Source organism: Glycine max, chromosome 7 (assembly GCF_000004515.6).
Source record: "Glycine max cultivar Williams 82 chromosome 7, Glycine_max_v4.0, whole genome shotgun sequence".
In the NCBI taxonomy this organism is placed as follows: domain Eukaryota; kingdom Viridiplantae; phylum Streptophyta; class Magnoliopsida; order Fabales; family Fabaceae; genus Glycine; species Glycine max.
This window is the reverse complement of record NC_038243.2, coordinates 35,511,065-35,524,696: the sequence shown is the minus strand read 5'-3', so window position 1 is coordinate 35,524,696 and position 13,632 is coordinate 35,511,065.

Here is a 13,632-nt window from a genome sequence, read left to right as displayed (position 1 = left end):
ATCGTGCCCTTGCAACCACCACTTGTGAGCTTCAATGGCTGACTTATCTACTTACTGACTTGCGCATTCCCTTCAAGCAGTCTGCTCTTCTCTACTGTGATAATCAATCTGCGCTCCAGATTGCAGCAAATCAAGTGTTCCATGAGCGCACCAAACATATAGATATTGACTGCCATTTAGTTCGTGAGAAAGTTTGCTCTGGATTGGTGAAGTTACTTCCTGTGTCTTCTTCTAAGCAGCTTGCAGATATCTTCACCAAATCCTTATCTCCTTCTCTGTTTTCCACTCTCTGTGCCAAGCTGGGAATGTTAAATCTCTATTCCCAGCTTGCGGGGGGGTCTTAACAATAATTAGTTTTTGAATTAGTTTTGGGTTCACGCTTGCTGTGCTGTATTGTCTTTCTTTTATTTGCTTTCTCTCTCATCTCACCTTATATATATATATAAACAAAAAGGGGCTACACGCTGTGTGCTCGCATTACGCATCTCCCTGCCATATTCTATCTGTTATTTGTTAACGTTGACGCTTTTGATTGGATAAGAGGAAAGGATGTGGAGAAAAAAATAATAAAATTACTCTAAACATCAAAATCAAATCCATCGGCTGGATAAAGACCAGAGAACACCATATGTTTTGTTGGCTTGAAACCTATAGTTTAAAATTATAAAATAATTCAAAAACAAAAACATTCAGGACCAAGAAATGCACTCATATATTCAGAAAAAAAAGAAGAAGAATCAAATGGACCCATATATACAGAAAATATAACATTCTCATACACATGGACAAAGAAAGAACAATATAACATCACATCAGCTTAATCATTTAGACATTGTTTTTTTTACAGGAAAAATGATAATGGTCAAGCAATGAAATTAACTCATTCTATTTTCAGTATGTCCATTACCTATAAGAGCTGCAAATGTAAATTACGTTCAAATGATTCAAGCGATTCTATGCAGCAAAGAGCAATATGAATAGCCTACATGCATGGGTTTGAAATGTCTGACTATACTGCTGGAAGGATTTGCATAAAATTCAGCTTGGATTACTTTTTCATAAAATTCATCTTGGATTACAGGTTACACTTACAGTCTTACAGGGATGGATTGCATTTCAAAACTATCAAATTACTCTAAACATCATTTAAACTTTTTATTATATATGATTAGCGTAAGAAAAATAATAAAATCTGCCATCATTAATTTTGTGTCATATATTATGCTATTTGTAGAAGTAATTAAACGTCTAATAACAAAAGTAATTTAATTTTTTTGTTAATCCTACGTTAAAAAAAAAAAAAAAAGAGAATGCAGTGTCAAACACTTAAATTAGAATAATAAAAAAAAAGAGAACGCAGTGGCATTGCTATGCTTCTTATTTACTCTTTATCTCAGTTATCTCATAGGCCATAATTGATTAGTAAAAAACTGCACAATAATTGACAAGCAATGGAGAGTAATTAGATCATGAATTAAAGTATTGGAAAATAATTTCATACGACTAACTTTAAATACCAACCAAAAAATGAGTAATAACTTCAAGTTGCTACAAATTCACCTCTAATAAGATGAGTTGATGCAGAAGAAGGAAGATGATACTTGATGCTGAATTGATGATGCTGTTTATTTTAATCTAAGTTTTGTACTTGCTATGACTGGCCTCTATGTTTTGGTCTCGTGGGCTCTAGCGCACCCAAACAAATACCAATAAGCCCAAACAAAAAAATACTAATTTTGGGAGGTTGCTTTCAACATACAAAGAGAAAAAATAAATACATTAAAGGAAAATTGGACACATAGGTATTAAAAGGAACTGAATAAAGGCATTAAAAGGAATACACGTATCTAGCATGCATCTGATGCGGATTTATACCTGAATGACTGCGGTATCTTCTCTTGATTCCAACTTAAACACAAATTCTGGATCTTGCAACTTTTGCAAGGAAAATTGCATTACAATAAACAATTCCAGAAACAGTGGCTGGTCAACATCACTATTTCCCCCCTCCTCAAGCAGCATGACTAAACAAGGAGTAATTGGCAAGAGTATAACATTTCTGTTTCATCATTCCCTTAGAGTGTGTAAAGAGAGAGTATAACATTTTTGTTTCATCATTCCCTTAGAGAAGAAAATAGTTGTGCCAATTGGCAAGCTAAATCAGAAGCTATGCAACATCAACATCTTTTCATATCAGATAATTTCTCATTTAGTCTCCAAACCAAGTTGATTGTCGATGCCATAAGAGTATGTTTTAATAAGCATAGCTAATGCTTTTTTTCTCAGCAAAAATAAGATTGTATATATAAATAAAAGTACCAGAGGTACCAAATTACATATTGAGATTAGGTGCATAAATAGTTCCCAATGCTAGCCTAACATATAGGGAACCATCTGAACCCAATACCAGTGTTTTGAGTGATCTGCACTTATATTTGCAGATCTCTACAGCTGCCAGCCTTACAAAATTACCCAAAAGAATCTCTCAAGTGAGTTGAGTTCTTTGTTGGTTCTTTGTTTTTGTATTCTGACGCATGAAAAAAGGTTAACTAAGATTTTAGTTCATAGACCTTTTGAAAGTCATGTTTAGTTTTTAAAGAAAAGTTTAACTAATCAAGGTGCTTCAATATTGGCCCTATAGATGTGTATAAAATGAAAAAAAAAATATTTTGTGGTGTTTCTTACCCGACAATTAATGTGATACGCAACTGGGCAGGGAACTAATTGAGAGAATAGAAAAATTTCGAAAAACTAAATTGAGATAAGTAATCTGATGCCTCTTTATTCCCTTTGATATTTCTTATATAGGTGTGTATACATGCTGAGCTGGAATTAGTTATAACAAACTTTTGAAATATATATGCTTCTAACAGATTAAGCTAATGGAAAGGAGTATCGTGCGAACACATAGAGGTTGCCTATATCGTGAAGCTGTTGTCAGACTATTCTATACGAAGTCTTGTAAGTGTTTGGGCTTTCGTATGATCCTTGTAGGCCTGTTATGAACATTACTATTTGCTGCTATGTTTCCCCTTTGATTGGTGTTGTTCTAGGTATTGCTATCAACACCCTCTACCCCGAAAACAACCTTGTCCTCAAGGTTGTAAGAGGTGCGCAAGTCTTCCCAGGACTCCCAAGAAGTGTCCTCTGGGGCTAAACCATCCCATTGAACGAGCACCTTTTTGATAGTTGGGGTAACAGACTCATCCCATTTCCAATCCACGATGGACAGAGGGGAAATTACTGGGCTGTTATCAATTGCATCGGTCGGAAGATGAGTGTATTCAGTCGGTAAAGGACCGTGGTGAGGCTTTAGTAGTGAAGCATGAAAAACCGGGTGAATCCGGGAATATGCAGGTAGCTGGAGTTTGTAAGCAATTGCACCGATACTCTGAATCACCTGAAATGGTCCATAGAAGCGTTTGGAAAGCTTGTGAAAAGTTGTGGCAACCGACTTTTGACGATATGGACGGAGGCGAACGTAAACCTAGTCACCGACGGAGAACTGAACGTCGCGGCGGTGGGTGTCGGCGCTGGCTTTCATGGCCTCCTGTGCTTTACCGAGGCGACGAAGCAAGGCAGCGTGAAGCTCTGTGCGATCAACGAGCAAAGTATCGACAGCATCAATGGAAGACGTCCCCTGAATGTAGCGGGATATAGACGGCGGCGGACGATCGTAAATCACCTCGAAAGGGGAAAATCCCGTGCTTGAATGGATTGTGGTATTATATGACCATTCCGCAAGAGGGAGGAAGCGAAACCAAAGTGAGGGTTTGTGGTGAACGAATGAACGGAGGTATTGCTCCAAAGTCCTGTTAAGGACCTCCGTTTGACCATCGGATTGGGGATGGTATGCTGTGCTCATATGCAGCTTCGTCCCGCTTAATCGAAAAAGCTCTCGCCAAAAAGTGCTAAGAAAAATGGAGTTCCTATCGGAGACCAAACTCCGGGGAAATCCATGGTGTTTGTAGACCATGTCCAGAAAAAGAGAAGCAACCTTAAAGGCAGAGTAGTGAGTTGGAAGAGCGCCGAAATGAGCTCCCTTCGAGAACTTGTCAACTACCACCAAGATGACGGTGAAGCCTTGGGAAGAGGGTAAACCGGTGATAAAATCAAGGGATAAATCTTCCCAAACCGCTGCCGGAGGAGGAAGTGGTTGTAGCAACCCACTAGGCTTCTTAGTTGCATACTTCGTTTGCTGACATATGGGACACTGAGAGACGAATTGACGAACATCCGCACGCAAGGTTGGCCAGTCAAAGTTCTGACGTATGCGATGAAGAGTTTTTGCAACGCCGGCATGCCCTCCGAGGGGGGATGAATGAAATTCGTCCAAGAGGATGGATGTAAATGGAGTTGGAAAAGGTATCCAAATGCGGTCTTGACGGAAAATTAACTCCTTATGAACTGAGAACGAAGGGTGCTCTGCTGACCGGGAATGAATCACCTGAAGTAATTCGACATATTGGGGGTCCTGGGTAAGGGTATGACGGAGCTTGTCAAGGAAATCAAAATGAGGAATCGAGAAAGACAAGCAAACACCATCAGGAAGTCGTGATAATGCATCAGCAACAATGTTGGTAGACCCTGGCTTGTATTTGATTTCATAGTCATACCCGAGAAGTTTGACCAGGTAATTCTGTTGCTCTGGAGTCTGAATGACTTGGGACATAAGGTCTTTGAGACTCTTATGGTCTATAAGTATAATGAAGGAGCTGCCTAGCAGATAATGACGCCACTTGCGCACGACCGATGTGATTGCATAAAGCTCGCGAACATATGTTGATGAGTATTGCAGTTGAGGACAGAGTGTCTTGCTGTAATACGCTATGGGGTGGCCCTGTTGTAAGAGCACTGCTCCAATGGCCGATGCTAATGCATCTGTTTCAAGGGTAAAAGGAATGGAGAAATCCGGGGTTGATAAAACAGGGGCATGTGTCATCATGGTCTTCAGTGTTTGGAAAGCAAGGTCAGCTGTGGGGGACCACTTGAAGTTGTCTTTGCGCAGAAGGGTTGTGAGTGGAGAAGCTACAGTAGCATAACCCCTGATAAACTTCCTATAAAATCCGGTCAAACCCAGGAAGCCTCGAAGAGCAGTTGGGGAAGTGGGAACTGGCCAAGCTAACATGGCCTGGATTTTCTCTGGGTCTGGGGCTACCCCGTGGGCAGAGATAACATGGCCCAAATAATTGAGCCGAGACCTGGCGAATTCACATTTGGAGTGTCGGAGAAGGAAGTTGTGAGCTGATAGGGTTGCCAAAACAGTGTCCAAATGGGTAACATGAGTGGCCAAGTCAGAGCTGAATACCAGGATATCATCAAAGAACACTGCGACGAACTTGCGCAAGAATAGTCAGAGAGTGTCATTCATGGCCGCTTGAAACGTAGATGGTGCATTACAAAGGCCGAAGGGCATGACCCGAAATTCATAATGGCCCTGGTGTGTACGGAAAGCAGTCTTGTGGACGTCTGATTCAGCCATTCTAATTTGATTAAATCCTTTCCTCAAATCGAGTTTTGAAAAACACGAAGCATGACCCAAATCATCGAGCAATTCATCTATAGTGGGCATCGGAAAACGGTCTTTAACCGTGAGAGCGTTCAAAGCTCTATAATCCACGCAACAGCGCCATGTACCATCTTTCTTTTTAACTAAAAGGATTGGGGACGAAAACGGGCTATGGCTGGGTTGGATTAGACCAGAGTCGAGCATGGAGGTGATTTGTTTTTCTATTTTTGTTTTTTGGAAGTGTGGATACCTATATGGTTTAACATTTACGGGTTCGGTGTTAGGGAGAAGGTGGATATGGTGTTGGATGGTACGGTGGGGAGGGAGGTGGGTAGGTTTAGAGAAGATTTCGGGGTAACGGGCCAGTACGGTGGTGATTTGAGGTGGTAAGGGTGGAGGGGGTGGTGTAGAAGGAGATGGTGACTCTGGTTGGGCTATGACGGGAGTAATGTGGAACAAGGCTGATATGTTGTGGGTCTGGGCAACACGTTTTAATTGATGGGCCGTAATGGAAGCGGGGTGGAGGGGTGCATCAGCATGAAGAGTGACTGGGTGGCCCATGTACTGAAAAGTCATGGTCAACGCAACATAATCAGTGGTAATTGGGCCCAGGAGCTTTAACCATTGAACGCTCAGCACGATGTCTGCTCCGCAAAGGGGGAGATGAAGTAAATGTAGGGTAAAGGAATTACCCTGAATATGCAGTGGAACCTGATGCGAAACAGTGTCGCACTCCAGGGTGTTGTCGTTCCCAACCATCACGCGGAGAGAGGCGGTAGGGGAAGACGGAAGGGCAAGGAATCGGGCCATCCTCGTTTGGATGAAATTATGCGTAGTGCCACCATCCACGAGGATGACGAGCTGCTGATGGTGAATCGAGCCAAGCAATCGAAAGGTATGAGGGGCGAAAGTGCCTTCCATGGCATTAAGGCTGATTTGGGAGATAACAGAAGGCGCCGGAGGTGGAGAAACAGGAGGTTCAAGGTCATCGGGCTCGTTGTCTGCGATGAACAAATGTAGTCGGGGTTTGCATCTGTGACCAGGGGACCACTTGTCCTCACAGTGGTAACATAACCCTTGGTCACGGCAGAGGGCAAGTTCCTCGGGTGTCAGGCGCTTGATGGGAATTTTGGAAGGTGGGAGGGACAAAGGGGTTGATGCCGGTTTGGGGTAAGGGGTGGTCTGTGGAACTAGTGTGGGGCGGAAACCGCGGCGACGGTCTAGCAATTTATCCTCCTGAAGGCGGGCAAGCTCCACCGCCTGGGGAAGCGAAACGGGCCGCAGGGCCTGAACCTCTCTGCGAAGCTCTGGAATCAGACCAGAAATGAAGCAACTCAACAAGCTTGAAGGAGCTATACCCATGGTACGATTGGCAAGCCGCTCGAAGTCGGTGAGGTACGCGCTGACAGTGCTAGTCTGCTGCAGCTTGAATAATGCACCTTGAGGATCATCATAAAATGAAGGCGCAAAACGCGATTCAAGGGCTTGCAGCATCGCGGTCCACGAGGGGAAGAATCCATTGCGGTACATCCACTGGTACCAGGACAGTGCAGCGCCTTCCATATAGAATGAGGCCACCGTGACACGTTCTTGCTCAGGTATGCCCTGATACTCAAAATATTATGAAATTTTGAATATCCAACCCAATGCATCATGACCTTCAAATCTAGGTACATCCAATTTCATATGATGATGGCAAGAGGCCGGTGATGGCGGTGGTTGGCCTGGAGAGATGGTGGAGGCCGAGGAAGCTGTAATGGTGGCCAATCGATCGAAAAGGGACTCGATCTGGGATGTAAGGGAAGCATGGACAGAGTCAATTTTTGTGTTAAGGTTTTGGTGGCTGTCGGTCAAGGAAGTGTGGCCTTGTTTAAGGCGATGAACGGCCTCCTCTAGGCGATCTGTGGTTACCTGTCGTGTGTGGTGCTCCGGCATCGGGAAAAATGGCAGGTCGGACCAGTTGATACGCAACTGGGCAGGGAACTAATTGAGAGAATAGAAAAATTTTGAAAAACTAAATTGAGATAAGTAATCTGATGCCTCTTTATTCCCTTTGATATTTCTTATATAGGTGTGTATACATGCTGAGTTGGAATTAGTTATAACAAACTTTTGAAATATATATGCTTCTAACAGATAAAGCTAATGGAAAGGAGTATCGTGTGAACACATAGAGGCTGCCTATATCGTGAAGTTGTTGTCAGACTATTCTATACGAAGTCTTGTAAGTGTTTGGGCTTTCGTATGATCCTTGTAGGCCTGTTATGAACATTACTATTTGCTGCTATGTTTCCCTTTTGATTGGTGTTGTTCTGGGTATTGCTATCATAATGTTTTTATATTATTAATAGTGTTAAATTATCTAACTGAACACATCACAAATGTTAACAAATTCCCTTTTTTGATTCCCACTGTCCTGAAACCAAACAACATCTTCAACTCACATGGTTCTCATACTGGGTGATTAAGCACAAGAAACACTAATTAAGGAACAGTAGGTGGGTGGTAGGGCCAAATCTTCTGCAACTTAAATACAACACACAATGTAATAAGACCTTAAGTATGTATTCTTGACCGTGAAGAGTAGCTTATTGATGGATATTAGTTAGTCTGTTAGAAGAAATAAAAACAAAACATATAGAGTTGTAATTGGGAAGTTAGACATTTGTTGAGTTGAACCTTGATCAGTAGTGCTCAATGAACAAGGGGATATCCCTCGAGAAGTGTAGCAAGCTAGTTGATTTGTTTGCCTAAAAAAAGAAAACAACCTGCTACAACTACTCTAATCTTCGAGGAAAAAAATACTAGCTCTAATTGCTCCATGTTTTGCTATCACATTTGATTGCTTGGAGCTAGGTGTTAGGAACATTAAATACTCTAACCTTTTATTTAATTTCTTAGCAGTGGGCATATATTGTCTAATTTGTAATGCCCCTGCACTTTTGAAACCATTATATTTAGTGGGTGCATTACAGCTAGGCTAATATACCATATACATTGCTCACCTACAATTCCTTGATATGTTGCTCGACAACTAGACACAAACGGGTCAAAGCATTCTTTTTTTCCGGCACAAGTATATGTATAATATATCTTACCACAATTAAATGAATCTTATCTTTCATTACATAAGTTAGTATTGATTTGGCCTACATGCAGTAGCAACAAGCAAAAGCAACCCCAACTCGTATTATTTAGGATACCACAAATATATGCATTTGCCTATATAAAAGACCCTTGTTCACCTTTCAAAGCCATCCTACATCTTCCACTGCCTTAATTGCTCCTACTTATCAAAATCAAAATTATATCCCACTTCCAATCACATTCTGACACACAATAGGGGAAAAATGTAAGTAGCATTTGTTCCTAAAATCTTTAGTGCAATCTAAAACAGTATAACCTAAATTTTCTAAATAATAAAATTTTAGACAAGTTCCTGTAGCAACATGCACAACAAACCAAGCTAAAACAACCAATAATTATACTTTTAAATATATAAATCATTTTATAAAAAAATAGGAAATTGTACGTGAACTGAAGTGAGACTGTTCAGCTTTAGGTCAAGCTTTTCCAACTACAAGAAAGTGTGTAAGCATGTTATGTTGGTAAGTTACAAAGGAAAAAAAAGTAAGTATTTTGGTTGCTAACATGTGTAAAGGGGAACAAAACACAAAAGGGTATTTCACTAAACCTCACATCATAAAGAACTTGCTAACTCGGGTCAAGAGTGCTCACGAAATTGAAGTTGCTTCTGCGACAAAGGGTATCTTCAAGACATCATCGAAGCTTAGCCAGAAGACAATAGGTTGAACGGAGTGCACTCACAGCCCGACAATTAGTACGAATGACGAAGGAGGGTTACAGGGTTGCGGGCGCGTATGTTTCTGAAACAAGGTGAAATGACGAAAAGGCACAAATGCAAACATGAAAAAGAAACCACGTGTGCAGCGCATGCACTCATTAAACATACAAAGACGGTTTTCGCTACATGAACGTCTTTGTATGTTCATTGCTTAGGCTACAACGACGGGTTTCATCAGCAGCGTTGTCCTTGTCTTTATCTTAATTACGATTCTGCCACCGCCTAACTTACAAAGACGCTCCTTTAGAAACGTCGTAGAATCAGCGACGTAAAATATTGTTTTTTTAGTAGTGAGTATGTGATTGGAATACAAATGCAATAAGTTTCTTGTCACAATATCATTATTATTACATTGTATAGAAAAGTGAGAGTAATTTTGAACGACAAACCATATCTTTGTATGCTCTAAACTATGAGCCTTTCATGATGATCATTCATCTCACCCAACATTAACTACCTAAACTAGAGTTATCAAAAAAAAAAATCCTAAACTAAAAGTACTCGTATGCAGTACTCGCACTACTGGACAAGTGCTTTCTACATCGGTTATTTTTTACATTCTACATCAGTTACACGATGCCATTGTAGCATGTGTCGTAAAAAGTTGATTGAATGACCACGACGATTGAGGGAGACCGCCTTAAAAAGTACTACATTCTAAGACGGTCGATGCTGCAACCATCTTAGAATGTACTACCTTCTAAGACGAGTTTCTTGAGGGGACCACCTTAGAAAGTACTACATTCTAAGACAGTCGGTGTTGCGACCGTTTTAGGATGTATTACCTTTTAAGACGGGTGTCTTAGGATGACCACATTAGAATATAGTGCATTCTAAGACGGTTCTACAAAGAACAGTCTTAGAAAGGTTTTTTTTTTAATTCTCATTTTTTTTATTCTCATTTGTTTTTGTTGAGGCCAATTTATTAAGCCTAAAACAAATTCATTGCAATTCTGTCTACAAAATAATGAGTGAAACACATAAAAATAAAGCATTTTCACCAACAAGTAAATGATGCAAGCTGGGTCAAACATGTTTGTAGCACTCACTTGAAAATTTTGGCATTTTATTGACTTCATAGGCCTGTTGCTATAAGGTTCAGCAATGCATATGACTGCAAAAGATAGACAAGAAAAATATTTGTAAGAAAATGAAAGTGCTAATTCAGTAATATTTAAGTCAAATAGCAATGTACAGTGTTTTACATTTTTATTATATATAGGCAGAGTTTTTAAAAGGGAATTAGTGCTATTCAGTAATAATTAAGTTAAAAGGGACCTAAATAGTCAAACACCATCATATCACTCGTTCCTAGCACACTTTGCAATAGTAACATGTTTCAATAAGGTTTAATGGCTGCAAATGTGTTAGAGATTTTTTCTATTATAGGCAAACAAAGTCTAGAAAAAACACCACATTCTCTTATTTTATGCCTTACCATCAGTTTGTCAGCTTTTTCATGCTTTCCCTTCAAACGAAGTTGCATAACCTTAGCTTATTTATGAACTATAGTTTACACAGGTCTCTCAAATTAATTTGTTTTGTGACAATCAAGTTGCAATTCACATTGCTTCCAGATGGAGACGTGAATATGTTAGTAGAGAGATGAGAAAGATCGGAGGAGAGAATAAATGAGTTTTTTCTTTTTCTAAAAAAGTTAAACTCTAATTTACTACAATGTCCCTACAAGATATTAATTGAAACAAAGAAAACAATTGAGTTTTTGATCCAATTTTTTTTGTGTAGGTTACTAATATGCTCCAACCAAAAAAGAGGCGAGAATATGTTAACAAACACAAACACACACATATTATGTTTACATTGGTTCATGTTATCCACACTGATTCATTGGCTCAACTAGTGACCCCTTAACCTAATACATCAATTGAGTTAATGAGAGTTGATGATCGGTCTGATTTTAACAACACTAGTTGGATTGTTCAGGTTTTAAATTTAAGTTAATGAAGTTTTATTTCTTGGAAGAAAATTAACCAATATATTGTTTTCTTTCTCTTGTTATTCTTGTTTTTTCTTTCTTTTTTCCTCTCCATCTTAATAATGCTAAATAATACTAAAAGATCAGTTGTGTCATTGCACGTACAAACTATGGGAATCATAAATGTCTAGATAGTATATCATATTCGGGAGAGCTTAAAGATATAACTAGAGACGTGGATGCATGTGTTACCTTGACTGCTAAAGTAGCTAGGATCCATTAGCCAGTGATGATCCTCGTTTTGCTTGTTAAAGCGCTTAATGATTGCTTTCATGCTGTCATAAATGTAGAAGCCAAGATAAGAAAGATGTAAATTGAACTTTAAATCCAAAAGTCCTGTAATATGGTTGTTGGTATCAAAACAATTATTTTTTTATACGCAAATGAAATACATTAAACAAGTACATGGGGTACTCAAATCCATATACATCACGAGTTAACTAACTGAAACAAGCTAGCTAGACTGACCAGCTTTATATATACATATACACAAGTGTTTAAGCACCATTTAACTAACAAACATGGAGACTTATTAGGTTTACCCCTTGACTTGTTGACCATCCCTAGTCAAGTGCGTTCCTATACCACCACTGTGGAGTTCATCTCCAAACTTTCCCAGGTGCATGAACATACTCATGCTCAATTGATAGCTACCACAAAAAAATACAAGTTATAGGCTGACTGGAAGTGTCGATCTGTGGACTTTTCTGTTAGCGATTTTGTCTGGACTATCTTGACTAAAGATCCTTTTCCTACCCATGAATATAAAAAGCTTGCTGCTCGCAAAATTGGGCCTATGGAGATTATTGAGAATATCAACCAGAATGCTTATTGTTTGCAACTTCTGAGTCATATTCATATTGCTGATGTTTTCAATGTTAAGCACCTCATCCTTATGCTGGTAATGCTTCTTTTGGCAGTAAGATGGTTTCTGATTCAAGGATGAACCCTCTTCACCCCGGAGAGGATGATGTAGTGCAGGGTTAATCATCAGAGTTGACCCAAAAAGTCAACTGTGTACTTTTTTGAGGAATGATTACATTTTTTCGCATGGAAACAACCTTTTAAGCAAGACAACATTCCTTCGGGCAATGTGTCTATCACTATTTTAGCCAAATTCCATCATTTCAGGGGTCAAAACGACAATTATTATCTTTTATTTTATTTTTAGAGGGTAGTTTTGCTATTTTCTTTATGTAAGGGCTTTTTTGGCATTTATTGTTTCTTGCTTTAGGGTTTCTGGGACAATTGTGTTTTCTATCAATATGTACCCAAGTCTCCTATGACGACAGTTTGTGATTGAATAAAATTTGAGATTTTTTAAATTCTCAACCCTTGGTAGTCTTAGGAATCAATGAGACATCGAACCCTTGTTTCCCTTTCCATTCATGTTTCGTTGCATTAGTTAGAGTCTTCTAAAGAAAACTACGTGGAAAGCTTGTGGAGGCTTAAGGGAAAAAAAATACCTTGTTTTATATGGTAAAAAAAAATCCTACTAAAGGTAGAGACTAAACTTAGCCCAAACTTGATGAAGAACTAGTATGCAAATCTTTGTGTATAGTATCCTCTCAACTCTGCTTCTCACTATATTGTTTGCAACCTATTTTTTATTTTATTTTATTTCAGAGCCAAGAAACCTCGGGCTAAACTGAGTTTGATTTTGAAAATATACTTAAAGTAAGATTTTTGTTTCAAACTCTTTCTTGGACTTGGGTTGTCTCAAAAAGGGGTGGGAACGGTTACATATTTTACAAACTGGCGGCTATATGGGAATCCAATTAAGCATTGCATAAGCTTTATAGTATGACTAGTTATCTTGTGTGTGTCTATATATATATATATAGTATTCTTTGTGGTCTTTTTATAAAATAAAAAAAATGGTTATAAAAAAAATATATTACAACTGTATTATTTTTCCAATAAGTTAACAACGGTAATAGTGTTTGAACGATCAAGATTTGAGCGTAAGGCTCATACATGTAGCAGCTTCCTTCCTTCAACTATCATTCATATCCATACTACCGAAAATTTCTTCTAACTCATGGGCACAGTTACTGTTAATTTCTGATCTATCCTGGTGTCAGTTGTTACTTGTGAAAACTATGGTTTTAATTTGGAGTAAAAAAAATTTGGAGATTTAATTAAAAACATTTTATCTATAAAGCAGGCAAAAGAAATTGGAAGTAAATCAATAAAAAGATCTTGTTTGCTCCCCAACGAGAGGAGATTTAACAAAGTTTAAAAGTACTCTCCATTAAAAAT